The sequence below is a fragment of the Triticum urartu genome, chromosome 4A, assembly GCF_056163025.1.
Source record: "Triticum urartu cultivar PI428250 chromosome 4A, HENAU_Tu73, whole genome shotgun sequence".
Lineage (NCBI taxonomy): Eukaryota > Viridiplantae > Streptophyta > Magnoliopsida > Poales > Poaceae > Triticum > Triticum urartu.
In genome coordinates this window covers 584,799,849-584,816,420 of record NC_141876.1, presented here as the reverse complement: position 1 = coordinate 584,816,420, position 16,572 = coordinate 584,799,849, and the positions used below count along the sequence as shown (strand labels likewise).

The window sequence follows — 16,572 nt, the reverse complement described above, 5'->3', positions numbered from 1 at the left end:
AAGGTATCGAGCATTGTTCCAAACCCTAATTTGTCTAACATGGTATCAGACGACGCGTTCGATCCGCGCCGTGCTTCCGCTTCCTCTGTCGCCGCCGCGTCGGCCTTCGCCGTCGTGCCGCCTCCGTCCACCCTGGCGACGGAATCGCCGTTCATGGCGTCCGCCCCGCTCGCCTGGGCCCATCCGGCCGCATCGGGGTCGCGCCCGCCAGCGCCCCGATCGCCTGCGTCTTCGCTCGCACAAGATGCGGCCCTGGCGCCGAACTCCTTCGATCCCGCGTCTTCTCGCTTGCACGTGATGCACCGCTGGCGGCAAGCTACGTTGCTCCCATGCAGGATCGGGATCGTGTATGTGATGCATCCCTGGCGGCAACCTACGGTACTCCCATGCAAGCTCGGGATCGCGCCCCTGTGCAGCCGCCTTACGGCGCCGCTGCGACCTATACTGTGCCGCCGGCTTCAGCCCCTCGTGGTGCTCCTGTCCAAGTGCCGTACGACGGGCCGTATTCAGGGCCGTACGTCGCGCCGTCGTCGCCGTACATCGCGCCGTCACCGTATGCCTCGTCCTCCGCGGTGCCCTATGACGCGCCGTATGGCACGCCCTACACCGCCCCTGTGCCGTACATCGCGTCGCTGCAGCCCTACGGCGTACCTCCTACGGCGCCCCACGGTCATCACCAACACTACCATACGTCTTCGTCGGCCGATGCGCTGATTCCGTACAGTGCTTCTCCGACGTACGACTCGCAGCTTTCCTCACCGGTGGCTGAACCAGGACCGTTCCACTTCGCTCATCTGGTGACGGTGAAGCTCTCTGCCGACAACTACCTTCTGTGGCGCGCTCAGGTGTTACCGCTCATGCGTAGTCACTACCTTGAGGGGTATGTCGACGGTACGCTGCCGTGTCCCCCGGCCATGGTTCCGGTGCCGTCGGCCGCTGGTGGCTCCGTCATGGTGTCCAACCCTGCGCATCGTTGGTGGATCGCTCAGGATCAAGGTATTCTGGGTGCCATTCAGTCCTCGCTCACACCCTCCGTGGCCGGCATGGTGGTCTTTGCCGCGACATCGAGGGATGCATGGGCCACGCTCGACTCCAGCTTTTCCTCGCAGTCACTGGCCCGTTCCTCTGCCATTCGTAACCAGCTGGGTGAGGTCAAGAAAAATGATCTCTCCATCACGGCCTTCTTCAACAAGGTCAAAAGCTTGGCTGATACACTGTCGTCTATTGGGAAGCCTCTTCGTGACGAGGAATTTACTTCGTTCATTCTCAATGGGCTTGATGAGGACTATGATTCTCTCGTTGAAAACATCAATGGGCATGACACGCCGATGCCTCCTCGTGATCTCTATGCACGCCTCCTCAACACTGAACAGAGGCTCGCTGCTCGCCGCTCCATTGGCGTCTACACGGAGGGCCCGTCTGCGAACGCTGCTCTCCGCGGGGGTGCCCGCAGTGCCAAGCAGAAAGTGCCACAGACCTCGGGCAACCAGCCCCGTCCACCCTCTCCACCTCCGACGGCTGGCCGCAAGCGGCTTCACTGCGAGGCATGTGGTGGTGGGGTTGAGTACCAACTCTGCGGCATTGAGGGGCACTTGGCGTCTCGCTACCATCATCGCTTTAAACGAGATTTTTTGGCATTGGGAACAATGGGAAGGGCAATGAGAAGCAAGCGGATCTCGCTACACTGGATCCTGGGTTCACTCCTTCATACTTGGTAGATCCTGCCTGGTACATGGACACGGGCGCTACGGACCATTTACGAGCCAGCTTGACAAGCTGGCCACTCGCCAGCCCTACACCGGTCACGATCAGGTCCGCACGGCCAATGGATCAAGTATGCCCATCTCACATGTTGGTCAGGCATCTCTCCTTTCACGTACCACTAAAACCTTGCGTCTGCTTGATGTCCTTCATGTTCCTTCAGTCACACGTAGTTTACTCTCGGTTCCTAAATTAACTCGTGACAACAATGTGTTTGTTGAGTTTCACCCTTTCCATTTTTTTGTTAAGGACCGGGACACGAGGGACGTTCTTCTTAGTGGTCGAGCTCGCGACGGCTTATACGCGCTTGATGTGCCACGAGTATCTCAAGTTTTCAGTGGTGTTCGGGTGTCATCGTCGCAATGGCACTCTCGCCTTGGCCACCCCTCTACTCTCAGTGTGCGCCATGTGCTTCATCGTCATCGTCTTCCTGTTGAGTCGAGTAATAAGGAGTTTCTAGTGTGTGATGCATGTCAACAAGGCAAGAGTCATCAATTGCCTTTTTCTGTATCAAGTCGTGTTGTCACGGCTCCTCTTGAGCTTGTGTTTTCAGACGTGTGGGGCTATGCCCAAACTTCTGTTAGTGGTCACAACTATTATGTCAGTTTCATCGATGCTTTCAGTCGCTTTACTTGGATTTATCTTATTAAGCGCAAATCTGATGTGCTTCATGCCTTTATGCAATTTCAAGCACATGTTGAACGATTGCTTAAGCATAAAATTATCCATGTTCAGTCAGACTAGGGGGTGAGTATCATAACCTTAACACCTTCTTTCAGAAGCTTGGCATCTCACACCATGTGTCTTGTCCTCATACATATCAGCAGAACGGTGCAGCTGAGCGCAAGCACCGTCACATAGTTGAAACTGGCCTAACACTTCTTGCACATGCCTCTGTCCCGTTTCGGTTCTGGAGCGATGCTTTTGTTACTGCCTGTTTTTTGATAAACAGGATTCCCACACGATGTCTTCACATAAAGTCTCCGCTAGAAGTGTTGCTTAATGAAACTCCAGATTACTCCCTCCTCAAAGTGTTCGGTTGTGCGTGTTGGACGCATCTTCGTCTGTACAATAAGCATAAACTTGAGTATCGATCCAAACAATGTGTGTTTCTTGGGTACAGTCCTCTCCACAAAGGTTACAAGTGTCTTCACATTCCGACAAATCGTGTTTACATTTTTCGTGATGTTGTGTTCGATGAGACTGTCTTCCCGTTTTCCACGCTCACATCACCCACCGATACTCCCGTCGCCGAGTTGCACTCTTTTCTAGTTTTGCCTGATCAATTTGTGGATGCTGCATATTCTCCTCTGTTGTTGCCTAACCATGGTGCAGGGACTGGACGAGGCGCTCGACTTGAGCTTCTGGATGATGATATGGCCACACCTGCGCCAGCTGCTGCTACGCTGGACAAGGCGCTCGACGAGGCTGCCCCCACCACTACCCCGCCTGACCCCGACGTCGATCACGCGTGCATGTCCCATGCACGTGGATCTGATGGGGTGCCCGAGTCGCCGGGGCCAGCGGCCTCGCTGTCGCCTGGGCCGGCCGAACCTACGGAGCTGTCGGCCGAGCCGGCGGGACCCGCGACGCTCTCCCCTGGGCCGGAGGCCTCGCAGCTTACCGAGTCTTCGTCGCCTGGTTCATCGACGCCGGTCACGCCCGGTCTCTCTTCGCCGACCCTGACCGTGCCACCGGATGCGGCTGTTGACTCGCCCGCCTGTGCGTCCTCCTCGCCGCTGATGGACAGTGGCTCCTCTTGTGTGGTAGCTCCAGCGCCATCTCCACCTGTTGTCCTGCGTCCTCATACTCGCAGCAAAAGTGGCATCTTCCAACCGAAGAAGCGCACTGACGACACTGTCGCGTGGCTTGCGGCCTATGTGGCGCATGCTAAGGCTGACCCTACGACTGAACCACGACATTTTCGAGCAGCGCTTGGCATCCCACATTGGCGTGCTGCGATGGAGCAGGAGATTCATGCCCTTCAAAGAAACAACACTTGGCGTCTTGTTCCACCTCCATCTGGTGTCAATATCATTGACTCTAAATGGGTATTCAAGGTGAAGAAACATGCTGATGGCTCCATTGAGAGGTACAAGGCACGTCTGGTTGCCAAGGGATTCAAACAGCGGTACGACATTGATTACGAAGACACATTCAGTCCTGTTATTAAACCAACTACTATCCGTGTTCTTATCTCTTTGGCCCTTACTCGCGGATGGTCGCTTCGATAGCTTGACGTTCAGAATGCCTTTCTCCATGGAGTTCTGGAAGAAGAGGTTTATATGCGTCAGCCGCCAGGTTTTGTTGACCCTGCTAAGCCACATCATTTGTGTCGCCTTGTTAAAACTCTCTATGGTTTGAAGCAGGCCCTGCGTGCGTGGCATGCCTGTCTTGGCGCTGCTCTTCATGCACATGGTTTTGTTCCTTCTACAGCAGACACGTCTCTGTTTATTCTTCAGCGACCTGAAGTGACTATGTACATTCTGGTCTATGTTGATGACATCATACTTGTTAGTTCGTCTGCTTCTGCTACGGATCGGCTTGTGTCCTCTCTTGGAGCTGAGTTTGCTGTTAAGGATCTTGGGAGACTGCATTATTTTCTGGGCCTAGAGGTTCTTCATTCTGATAGTGGCTTGACTCTTACTCAGAAGAAGTACTCTCAGATCTCCTGCGTCATGCAGGTATCTTGCAGTGCAAGTCTGCAATGACTCCCATGTCTGCCACAGACAAACTGACAGCTCTTGCTGGTAACTTGCTCTCTCCTGAGGATGCCACTGAGTACCGCAACATTGTGAGTGGACTGTAGTACTTGCTCATTACTCGACCAGACATATCATTTGCAGTTAACCGTGTGTGCCAGTATCTTCATACACCACGTGATTCTCACTGGTCAGCTGTTAAGCGCATCTTGTGCTATGTTCTCACACTGGTTCATATGGTCTCCATCTTCAGCCTGCACAATCTGGACTGATGTCAGCATTTTCTAATGCCGACTGGGCTGGCAGTCCTGATGATCGGCGATCCACGGGGGGACATGATGTGTTTTTTGGGCCTAACTTGATCGCCTGGCAAGCTCGCAAGCAAGCTACGGTGTCTCGGAGTAGTACCGAAGCTGAGTACAAAGCTGTTGCTAATGCCACAGCTGAGATCATGTGGGTACAATCGTTGCTTCGAGAGTTGAAGGTCTCCCCAACTCAGCCTCCTGTTCTTTGGTGTGATAACATCGGTGCCACATACCTTTCATCCAATCCAGTATTTCATGCCCGAACGAAACACATCGAAGTTGACTATCATTTTGTGAGGGAACGTGTTGCTCAGAAGCTCCTTCAGATTAAGTTTGTTTCTTCTAAGGATCAGCTTGCTGATATCTTCACTAAACCCTTGCCCTTGCCTTCTTTTGAAGGATGTCATCGCAATCTTAACCTTCTGAGTGTTTCAGGACATAGTTAAGATTAAGGGAGGGTGTTAGACTAAGTATATATTAGATATACGTGTTGTAACATAACCTGTATTTGTACGGTTCCCTTTTATAAATATATGACAGCCGTACCCACCAAGGGTATCGAGCATTGTTCCAAACCCTAATTTGTCTAACATTAACCGGGCATGCAATTCTCTTTTATTTAATTAATAGATAAGGCAATCTTTTTCTTTGTTTCGAAAAAAACGTCAGCTCAGCCACAAAACTTATGGTTATGGATCACCCGTGGCCATAAAACCAGAATAACATGGCTAGGAAATTAGCCCAGGCCTTGCAATGGATTGCAAGTTTTAGAAGCATATGTAAGATTGCCAACAGCTGCATAAACTCATCCCGAGGCAGGCCTGGGAGGCACTCAACGCCTCTACGCACCTTTCTCCACGCGGTGTCGTCAAGGAAGGGTCCTCCAGCAACGTCACATCAAAAATTAGTTCTCGTCAACCTCCATATTAATATCAAACATAGATTTACATTTTTCAACATGATCGAAATATCCTGTGTCAACCAATGCAATATTACTGATAAGTGCAAAAAATGCAACACTTTAGTGGTGCACTGTGTTGAGAAATTAAGCAATTGTTCGATTAATTTAATTCAATAATAAATCATGAACATGACATAGGCCGTGCTAATGACATACTGAATTTTGATGATATACGCACGTACTAGGCAGATAATAGAAACATCTATGCAAACCACTAGTACTGCACATATGAAAATAAACAGGAGCGGGGTAAATGTGTTATACCCTCCAGTAGGACAGTCGGCCGTAGCATCAGTGGAGGCGGTGGCCTCGTTGGCGATCCTCTTGTCAGCAGCGGCCCACGCGGTCGGCGTCAGTGCTCATGGTGAAGACGAAGGTGACGTTGAAGTAGTTGATGTAGAGGAAGTAGTTGAACAGAGGCGAGCAATCAGTAGGAGACACTCCCAAAAACCGAATCGCCTCTCTCCGTACAGGATCTGAATTCCCGTCAGCTGTGTACACGGTAGATAGGATGGCCTAATAAGCACGTTTAATTATAGATGTTTCATCTCCATAATAAGCATGTTTAGTTACAGACGTTTTCATCTCCACAATAAAACGTATTTAATATAGACGTTTACATTTCGGCAATGAATATGACGTCTCGTATTCTCTTCAGTTTTGACCGGCAAAACATTGCATCAGCTCGACTCATCCCCGCGGCAGCGTGTGTGGAACACCTTTCCTTCCTTCACACCAACTCATACTACTGGGGGAAAAGCTCACCTTATAAGTTGGTGTACATCTCTCTTAACTAGCTATGTGGAACTAAACTTTTCACCACTCTCTTGATGGCATGGACCCTTAGGGATTTTCAGAAATTGTTAAATGGGCCTATAGGCCAACTAATATTCAGCACACTGCACTGCCGCTAGCGCAATATCGATGCAAGGCTTGGTAGAGCTAGATTTTTACTTCTCTGGATTTCGTGCTAGCAACGCACAAGGCTACAAAATAGCACATTTGTTCAGATGACGAACATTCTCTTAGTGCTCAGATTTTGAAAGCTGTTTAGTTCCCAAACTGTACATTCCTGGAGGCAGGTTTGGGACCCATCCATCTCAGATTTGACGAGCGATATTAGATGGAAAGGAGATATTAGCTCAAGGAATCATCAGGAGAGTTGGGGATGGAGAGAGCACGGATATATGGTCAGATAACTTATCTGGATCCCTCGGGATAGCTTCAAAAGGCCAATTACATCCTTAGTGCCGAACCCACCACGGCGAGTATGTGATCTTATTGATACTACTTTAGCACAATGGGATGAGGGGTTGATTCGCTCAGTTTTTATCCCGGTTGATGCAAACGAGATTCTAAAACTACTAGTGTGTACACGGAGGCAGCCGGACTTTTGGGCTTGGCATGAAGAAGCAACAGGCTGTTTCACTGTTCGGTCGGCATACCGCATGATACTGTGAACAAAGACAAGTAGAGAGGGATGGTGGAACGAAGCTGAGGGCTCATCCGCGGGGCAGAACAACAGGTTTTGGAGTACTATATGGCATATCCAAGTACCCTCAAAACTTCGTTTGTTCCTCTGGCGACTTGCAAGGCATTCTATGCCCAGCGGTGAAGTTCTTCATCACCGCCATATGGCCGATACAGACTCATGTTGCTTGTGTGGGGCTAGGGACACATGAAGACATGCACTTCTCTCGTGCGCTCTATAAAGGAGCGTGTGGGCTCTCGTACCCAAGGAGCTGGTTGAGAAAATTATCATACACCAAGAGGAACACGCTAAAGACTGATTATTTGCTCTACGTGAAATACTAGAGGCTCCTGATTTCATTCATGTTGTGGTAACCATTTGGGCAATCTGGGCTGCACAAAGAAAGGCAATTCAAGAAGATATCTTCCAGTCTCCACACGCTACAGCGGCGTTCATTAATAAGTTTCTGTCAGAGTTGGAGATAGTAAACAAAAGGGAGACACAAGCGGTACCAGGAAGAGCCATGCAGAGTGCAACTTGGGTGCCGCCAATCCAAGGTTGTGTGAAGATCAATGTTGACGGTGCAGTGGCTGTGAGGAGGAAGCATGGTTCTGTGGGTGCAATATGTAGAGACCAACAGGGCAACTTTCTGGGGGCCTCGGCGATCGTTTTCAAGCATATCACAGACCCTCAAACGCTTGAAGCCCTAGCTATAAGAGAAGCTCTCTCTTTGGCGGATGATTTATATGCACGAAATATATAGGTTGCCTCTGACTGCAAGGTGGTTGTTGACGAACTGCATCATGGCAAGCTAGCAACTTATGGAGCAGTTCTTCGCAAGACATCGGACCGTTCGTCTAGTTTTTGTCATGCAATATAGGACATGAATTTAGGAGCTCAAATTATGAAGCTCAAAATTTAGCGAAACATTCTCTCTCCCTCGCGGTCGGCCGCCATGTGTGGTTAGGTTAGTTGGGAGATCTTCATTTCGTCCCTATAAACATTGTGACGGGTTAATAAAGTTTCGTGAGATTGTCTCAAAAAAAAAAGCTTCAACAAGGGCAAAGCGCTGGGTCCAACAGACAACATTACAGATTTTAGAGGAGAAACATCAATAGAATAAGTTATATACCACGGTGCCTGCTGGGAGGTTTTCGAAGCCCCGAATACTTTCTTTTTGCCTGGAAGTTTATGACAAGCAAACTGGGAGGTGTACATACCAATTCAATGAAATTTCATTTATTAAAAAAAACAAGTTACCAAAAAGCTCCCAGGTACAGAAAGCTCTCACGGACGAAGGAGCAATATCTTGCAATAACGAGAACAGGGTCATGAAGAAGCAACAGCTAATTAAAGATATTATTAGGTCGTGATCCGGGTCAGTGTCGGGCCTATAATCTTGTGGTGTGAGATATCAAGTTCGTAACTCCAACTACTCCAGAACCGTCCAATCAGCTCTAAGGTGCAGCACGCCGTCGATGAAGAGGTTGTCATCAGCAATGAAAGTCGACCATGCAGTACCAAAGAAATCACCGCATCCAAGCTTTGAACCCCTAGTGAATGAACCCTTGCCCTCAAACCTGCTCACAAATTTCCGTGACGCCTTTGTCCATGCAGCAAACTCATACTCTAATGTCACGCGCGCACGCCTTGAGCTGTGGCGGATGTATAATGACAGGCCAAAGCTGCACAGCCCACTCACGTGGTTCCTGTGACATCGTGCTATGAGAAGCAAGTCAAGCCCCGCATGATGCAGCGGATGCGAGATGATCCCGGCTGTATCACCGTTGTGTTGTGAGGAGAAAACTTGGGAGCACTCCTCACGCTTTAGATCCCAATAAGCTATAACCCGTGGGCAGGCTCCATCGAACGCAACTAGCCTTACAGGTTTGTACTCGTAAGTTCGCTCTTCGAAGTGCCTGCCAACAGGCTGCCGCGTCTACCGCAAGATCACCATGCGCGTGTGCTGGGTAAGCTTTGTGCAGAAGTACCTCGGTGATACACTTACTTGATCATGGTCTATATCATCACTGGTGTCTGCTAGGACCTTCCGCAGCGAAGCACAGGTCAGATGACAGAAGCGCACCAGTGGAAGTAGACGAGAACTCAAGATCTTACGTCTTTCCTCCAGCTCTGGGCATCGGGCCCACTTGAGCAGAAAGTCATATATGTCATCTTCAGTTGGTACTTGTAGGTCGATACTCGAAAAGATGGCTTCAATCCCAAGCAGAGGGAAGTTCATCAGTTCAACGCTGGAACCTGAAAAGGGACAAATCATGCCCTCAGTACACTTTATACATTGTTTTGTCTACATTTCTCTGAGTAGAAAAGGAAACAATGGCTCCAGGCATGCAAATGGGGACAACTCACATATTAAAATCCTTGTAGTTGTTGGCAATGAATTCCTTTGCTGCTACTATCAAACACTGAACTTCAGCTGCCGCTAAACTCGAGCATGGATGGTCTAGGTAGAGCAGTGCAGATTCCTTGGTCAAAGGCAAACTCATGAGCAAGTGACAGCAATGCCTCATGCAAGCAACAACTTCAAATGAGAACATTTACGGTACCCTGGTACTTCCTAAGCAGAGGCAGGAGTACCACTTAAATCTAGCCCTTTATTCAAAAGGGCAGTTTAGTCATTTTTGTTTGACCTCATCTAATCGCTGATCTATCTCGGAAAAAAATCCCAATCTGATCATAAATCTCGGCTCCCAGAAGCGAAACTCTAGGGTATCGCTCGTGGTCACCTGTTTGTTCTTTTGCGCCACCATGGCCACAGGGGCCGGTGCCACTTCCACGCGTGCTTGCATCTGGTCTGCATTGTCCTCCCTAATCCCAAACCTATGGCGATCACCCCGCAGCCGCCAAATCCCCTTCGTGCACGCCATTGTTGGATCACAATCAAGCGATATACCCTTCTGCCTGCCATTGCTGGATCTCAATCATGCGATATACCCAGCAGTCTGTGATTACTAGATAATTGTGTGCAGTTTAATAATCACATCATTTGCTCCGTAGACAAAATTGATGAGTGGATATTAACATGTACATGGGAAACGAAAACAGAAATTCACAATCTGCAGCGAAGAACAAAGGAAAATAGTGAACTCGTTTGCGCTACTCATCAGTTCTCTAGTCAATGTGTTCAGAAATTGTCTTCGCGGTCCAATTAAATTTAGTTAGAGTCTGGTGTGTGCGTCTATATCGTGGAAGCTACAACGATTCAACTGCCGCAGATGCCCACGCGACAGAGCCCCAGCCATGCGACCTCATGTCGTTGTGTCCATCACCGTTTAGCGCGGCCCTATTCTGGTGGCGACGGTACGGTTGACGCCAATCTTCTGCCCAACCGGTAGTCGTCGCTCAAGCAAGCATGCCGACGGCCAACCATGGTCGACGCAGATTCTACGGTTCCAGTGCGCGTAGAACAGGCTGATCGCCGGCATCTATCTCGTAAAGAGTTCAGAAATAACCAACAGCGATTGACTGAGTCTAGATGATGTGCATCAGCCGTAACGCACTCAGATTTAATGTGGATAAAAAGATCAGGCATAACTGCCTAAATGATTACGTTTTTACCCCTAAGCTCAAGGTACTCCCAAGTGTTTTCTGGTAGTACTCCGTAGTAGTTAGGTTGGAGTACCAGATAAGATCAGCCATTGGATTAGGCAAAATGAAGGGCTTATATTGATTCCAGGGTTATTCCAGGGTACAGTAAAAGAACTCCTTCAAATTTGTCAGCAGCCATCAAGATGTTGAGCAGAAGAGTGGGCTCTGTGGTTGTCAACTTTCCGCTGTATATAAATCCTAAAAGCTCCATAAAGGCGTGTTCATCTGTTCCAAGTAGAATGAGAAAAAAAAGGATTAAGGAAACAATTCAACAAATAAAAAGGCGCAACCAAGTGCCACGGCTTTATCAGCGCATAGTGCCAGCACCAGATTTACCTGTGTACAACAGGTATTTGTACAACTTACAAGTAAGGGATTACCGCGCGCAAGCAGGCTAACATAAGCGCAAATGTTGTTTGAGCATGCAAATAAAGATTCGATTGGAACAATGAAAAAGACAGACATTTGATAATAATATATGTTCTCATTTGTTTTATTCTCCTTTTAGATTGCAATAATCGGCAGATTTGACGTATGGGCGCAGAGCATAATCTGATAACTGATGTGTAAATCTGAAACTGATTCAACAGGCACAACTTTCAGTGTCAATTTTTATGGACTTCTCAATCAATTCCCCGTTGACCCCATCACTACCCCGAACAGAGGGATACATTACAAAATTCGCCCAAGCATGGAAAGTATATTCCACAAATTGTGCAAGAGAATCATACCATCCGACGGCGTGGGAGGAGGCACACGCACCTTCCTCCATGTGGGGATCCTCGTCGTAAGGGAGGGATCCTCCGGCGACGTCTTCGCTGGCGGCGGCAACGATCTCCAACCGCAGCACCCTGTCGGAGAAGCTCTCTGCGTCGAACGCGAACTTGTAGCTGGGCCCCCAGCCCCCGTGCGAGGACTCCGGGCCCATCTCCGCCACCTTCGACCCTTCGGTGCCAGCCAAGCGCGCAGAGCATCCATCTGCCATGAAAAAAAATTATATGAGACCAGGTCTCACGGTTAGCAGGTAAGACCCGTCCTGATGGATGACACGTGGCATTCACAAATCACAAAACATCTAATCTCCCCCCCTTTCCCCGATTTTAAGTGGGGGGTGAGGGATACTTTGAGATTTGTGAATGCCACGTGTCATCCATCAGAATGGGTCTCGCATGAGACCTGGTCTCATAGAATTCTTCCCCGTCTGCCATGGTGGTAAACCCTAGCTAGCCACGAAGGCTTCTTAATTTTTTCAGACCCGCGAACATTTCCTTCGAGCAAACCAAAAGTTCAGCGCAAAAGAACAATAGAAACACAGCGTCCTTAGAGCATCTCCGGCCACGGCCCCAACAGGCTCTTCCCAGGCGATTTCTCGGCGCCGGCGTTCAAAAATCGGCCCAGTCACGTCTCTAGAAGCCTGTTTTTCACCGGTTTGGACCGAAATTGGTGCCGGCGGACCCAGGTCGAACCCGGCATGCTGGGGGTGTTGAAAATATGCCCTAGAGGCAATAATAAATTAGTTATTATTATATTTCCTTGTTCATGATAATCATTTATTATCCATGCTATAATTGTATTGATAGGAAACTCAGATACATGTGTGGATACATAGACAACACCATGTCCCTAGTAAGCCTCTAGTTGACTAGCTCGTTGATCAATAGATGGTTACGGTTTCCTGACCATGGACATTGGATGTCGTTGATAACGGGATCACATCATTAGGAGAATGATGTGATGGACAAGACCCAATCCTAAGCCAAGCACAAGATCATGTAGTTCGTATGCTAAAGCTTTTCTAATGTCAAGTATCATTTCCTTAGACCATGAGATTGTGCAACTCCCGGATACCGTAGGAATGCTTTGGGTGTACCAAACGTCACAACGTAACTGGGTGACTATAAAGGTACACTACAGGTATCTCCGAAAGTGTCTGTTGGGTTGGCACGAATCGAGACTGGGATTTGTCACTCCGTGTAAACGGAGAGGTATCTCTGGGCCCACTCGGTAGGACATCATCATAATGTGCACAATGTGATCAAGGAGTTGATCACGGGATGATGTGTTGCGGAACGAGTAAAAGAGACTTGCCGGTAACGAGATTGAACAAGGTATCGGGATACCGACGATCGAATCTCGGGCAAGTATCGTACCGCTGGACAAAGGGAATTGTATACGGGATTGATTAAGTCCTTGACATCGTGGTTCATCCAATGAGATCATCGTGGAACATGTGGGAGCCAACATGGGTATCCAGATCCCGCTGTTGGTTATTGACCGGAGAACGTCTCGGTCATGTCTGCATGTCTCCCGAACCCGTAGGGTCTACACACTTAAGGTTCGATGACGCTAGGGTTATAAAGGAAGCTTGTATGTGGTTACCGAATGTTGTTCGGAGTCCCGGATGAGATCCCGGACGTCACGAGGAGTTCCGGAATGGTCCGGAGGTAAAGATTTATATATAGGAAGTCCTATTTCGGCCATCGGGACAAGTTTCGGGGTCATCGGTATTGTACCGGGACCACCGGAAGGGTCCCGGGGGCCCACCGGGTGGGGCCACCTATCCCGGAGGGTCCCATGGGATGAATTGGGAAGGGATCCAGCCCAAAGTGGGCTGGGGCGCCACTTCCCTTATGGCCCATGCGCCTAGGGTGAAGGGGGAACCCTAAGGAAGAGTCCCAAGGAGGGAAGGCACCTCCTAGGTGCCTTGGGGGGGAGGGAAACCTCCCCTGGCCGCCGCCCCCTCCTCAGATGGGATCTGAGGGGGCCGGCCCCCCTCCCCTTGGGCTCCCTATATATAGTGAGGGTAGGAGGGCCTCTTGACACACCCCTTATGCCTTTGGTGCAGCCCCTCCCTCTCTCTAAGTCCTTCTCCTCTCCCGTGGTGCTTGGCGAAGCCCTGCAGGATTGCCACGCTCCTCCACCACCACCACGCCGTTGTGCTGCTGCTGGATGGAGTCTTCCTCAACCTCTCCCTCTCTCCTTGCTGGATCAAGGCATGGGAGACGTCACCGGGCTGTACGTGTGTTGAACGCGGAGGTGCCGTGCGTTCGGCACTTGATCATCGGTGATTTGGATCACGACGAGTACGACTCCATCAACCCCGTTCACTTGAACGCTTCCGCTTAGCGATCTACAAGGGTATGTAGATGCACTCTCCTTCCCCTCGTTGCTAGTCTCTCCATAGATAGATCTTGGTGACACGTAGGAAAATTCTGAATTTCTGCTACGTTCCCCAACAGGGGGGGCCCGGGCGAGCGGTTTTGGCGCGAAAGCGGATGGGCTCGCCAAGTTAGCGAGACGCTGCTTTGTCGCCCTCATCGCCTTGGTTCCCGCGGGAATCAACGCGAAGGCTGCCGCGCTGCCGTGCCGGTCAGCCTCCATTGATGCCTCATGGGCGGCGCAGTGAACGTGCGTGAATGCGCCGCGTCGCGCGTCCAGCCACGCGTCGCCCGGCATGCAGGCCGTCGCCGCCCGGCGATGGCTATAAAAGGCGACCTCCCCGCTGGTGGACGCCACAGCTCTCACTTTCCCCCCTGCCTGGTGTAGATAGCGACACTCCCCTCTTCCCGCCGACGAGAAAGATGGCTGAGAGGTGCCCAGGTGATGACGCGGCGACGAACGGCTTCGGGCGCCGCCACCTCCAAAAGGCGGAGGCACGGCTGCTGTACGAGGCGGAGTACCCGGCGCCCCCAGACATGAAGGTGTCGGGGACGTGGAGGCTGAGCGCCGGTGGCGTCCCGGTGCCCCCGGTACCCGAAGGGGCGGCGCGGCAGGCTCAGATCGCTCGAATCCGCTCGTCCCTGACGGAGGAGCGGCGGAACAAGCTGCGCTACGCCGCCGACAGCCACACCCTCTGGACCATGTACTTCCAGCGCCGCCGCAAGGAGCAGACCGCCTCCAACAATGGTGTCATCCTGCGGGGGCGCCACAACGCTGACGGGCGGCGCGAGTGGTGGGGCGTGCCCGACCGCACCCTCGAGGCCGTCCTCGACCACATCGAGTGCGGCAACGTGCCACGCCTCGAGTACCCACCGTGACCGTCCTTCTCTCGCGCCGCGATAGCTCCTGGACGCCGCGACGGATGGAGCCGGGGTCTTCCTGGTCGTTGGGCTCCGGCTCGCCGGCCACGCTCCGCCCCGTCAAGCCTGAGCCGGAGAAGACGCCGCTCGGGCGCCGCACCCGCAACGGCTCTCTCATCATCAACGAGGGTGCCCAGCCCACCCCGCCTGCTCCGGCTGCGGGGAGGCGCTCCCTCCGCCTGGTCCGGCCGAAGCCCGAGCCGGGGCTGCTCCCGGTGAAGCCGGAGCACGTCGAGATGGCAGCCCCCGACGACGAGTCTGCCTTCAAGTGGACGAAGGAGGACTACGTCCGGGAGCAGGTCCGTCGCCAGCGACAGGCGTACGCGGAGCTCCAGGTTCGGCGCCACGGGCGCGAGGAGGGCAGCGTCATCGTCGTCGACAGCGACGAGGAAGACGAGGCCGGGCCGTCCAGCGCGCCACCACGCCTAGGCGACCCTGGCCAGGGCTGCAGCAGGGACGGCGCCGGTCCAAGCCAGCCGCGCGACGACGACGACGACGACGATGATGGCGACGGCGGCGACTACACCCGCTTCTACAGGCTTCTCGGCATGTAGACGACGGCGGCGACGGCATTGGCGGCTAGGCGTAGTTTGGCGTAGTTCAGGCGTAGTTCAGGCGTAGTTTGCATGTTTTGATGTTTTCTGTTCAAATTTCAACGAAGTTTCGCTGAGTTTGTGCAAATGTCGCTGAGTTTGCACATATTTTCGTACGCGACATCGCCGAACCGGGGCGACCTGTGGGCCACGACTGGGAGCTAGGTCGTCCCCACGCGCCAATCTAGCGCCGGCTCGCCCCCAGGAGGCTCATTTTCGGCGTACTGGGGCCGAATGGCTGGAGATGCTCTTAGTGACATGAGGAGAAGCTAACGCAACCCCCCCTCGCTCCCCACGCATGAACTTGGGCTGGCCCACGTGCGACGAGTGTCCTTCCTTTTTTCCTTCTTTGTTTTATTTTTTATTTTTTGCCTCTTTATTAGTTTTTGAAGATTCCAAAAAGGGTACGAATTTAAAAAAATGTTCATTAATTTTTAAAAAGTTTTTTAATCACAAATTTTAAAATTGTACCTGGTTTCAAAAGATATTCTGGACTTTGAATTTTTTTGCGAATTTGGAAAATGTTCTCACATTTCAAATAATGTTCAAAATAATCATGAACCTTTTTAAAAAAATCATTAATTTTCAAAATGTTCGCAATCCATAAAATGTTGGTTAAATTAAAATAATATTAGTTGATTCTAAAAATGTTCACACATTTCAAAAAAAATCATGAATTTCAAATATGTTCCCAAAATTGTAGAATTTCAAGATTTTTAAAAAAATGTTCATTTAATAAAAATTTGTTCCAAAATTTCAAAAAATATTCGCCATTTGAAAAATTGTTTCCAAACTCCAAAAAATGCAAAAAATTAAAAAAATGTTCCCAGATTTCAATTAAAATTTCAAATTTTAAAAGTTTGGGAAATTAGAAAAATGAATAAAAACAAAAAATGATAAAGTAAAAGGAAAGAAGAACAAAGGAAACCGAAAAAAGACAGAAAAAATGACAAATTGGCTCACGAAACTAATGGAAAGGAGAGGAAAAACACAAAACTGAAGAAATGGGCCGACCCACTACCGCGGGCGGGAGTGCATGTTAGGTGGCTATCCCCCACCCACACAGGAAATAGGATTATTGACCTTTGTAC

General features: G+C 50.5%; 2 pseudogenes; both read right to left on the bottom strand.

The window, feature by feature from the left end:
• Positions 1–8,632: 8,632 nt before the first annotated feature.
• On the bottom strand, positions 8,633–11,737 carry LOC125554922 (BTB/POZ domain-containing protein POB1-like; annotated as a pseudogene).
• A 3,186-nt stretch (positions 11,738–14,923) lies between these two features.
• Positions 14,924–15,741, bottom strand: LOC147976844 (uncharacterized; annotated as a pseudogene).
• Between the last annotated feature and the right edge of the window lie 831 nt (positions 15,742–16,572).